Raw genomic sequence first — 1,032 nt, forward strand, 5'->3', positions numbered from 1 at the left:
GCAACATACTTGAAATGTTGAATCAAATCATTAATTGGTAGCAAGTATCTTTGAAAATGGAAAGAAATTGATTTTGAAAAAGATTTGATTGAAAAATTGATTTGAAAAAGATTTAATTTTGAAAAGATTTTGAAAACTTAAAAAAATTTGATTTGAAAACAAAATCTTCCCCCTTTAGCCATCCTGGCGTTAAACGCCCAGAATGGTGCACATTCTGGCGTTTAACGCCCAAAATGCTACCCTTTTGGGCGTTAAACGCTCAACCAGGTACCCTGGCTAGCGTTTAAACGCCAGTCTGTCCTTCTTCACTGGGCGTTTTGAACGCCCAGCCTTTTCTGTGCAATTCCTCTGCTGAATGTTCTGAATCTTCAACTCTCTGTATTATTGACTTGAAAAGACACAAATTAAAAATATTTTTGGATTTTTAATAATAAGGACAAATCAAGAATGCAACAAGAATCAAATAACAATGCATGCAAGACACCAAACTTAGCAGTTTGTATACTACTGACACTAACAAAATGAGAATGCATATGAGACACACAAGACACTCAAGTCAATAGAATTCAAAGATCAGAGCACGAAAATCATCAAGAATTACTTGAAGATCCTTAAGACACATGCATGAATGCAATAAGAACAGAAACATGCAATTGACACCAAACTTAACATGAGACACTAGACTCAAACAAGAAATATTTTTGGATTTTATGATTTTGTAATAATTTTTTTGGATTTTTCGAAAATTAAGTGGAAAAGAAAATAAAGGTATCAAAATTCTTAATGAGAATTCCAGGAATCAGTGCAATGCTAGTCTAAGACTCCGGTCCAGGATGCTAGCCTAAGACTCCGGTCCAGGAATTAGACATGGCTTTACAGCCAGCCAAGCTCTCAAAGAAAGCTTCGGTCCAAAACACTAGACATGGCCAAAGGCCAGCCAAGCCTTAGCAAATCACTGCTCCAAAAGCAAGATTGATAAAGATCAACAAGCTCTTGTGATGATAAGTTGAAACCTCGGTCCAATGAAATTAG

The sequence above is a fragment of the Arachis duranensis genome, chromosome 5, assembly GCF_000817695.3.
Source record: "Arachis duranensis cultivar V14167 chromosome 5, aradu.V14167.gnm2.J7QH, whole genome shotgun sequence".
Classification (NCBI taxonomy): Eukaryota; Viridiplantae; Streptophyta; class Magnoliopsida; order Fabales; family Fabaceae; genus Arachis; species Arachis duranensis.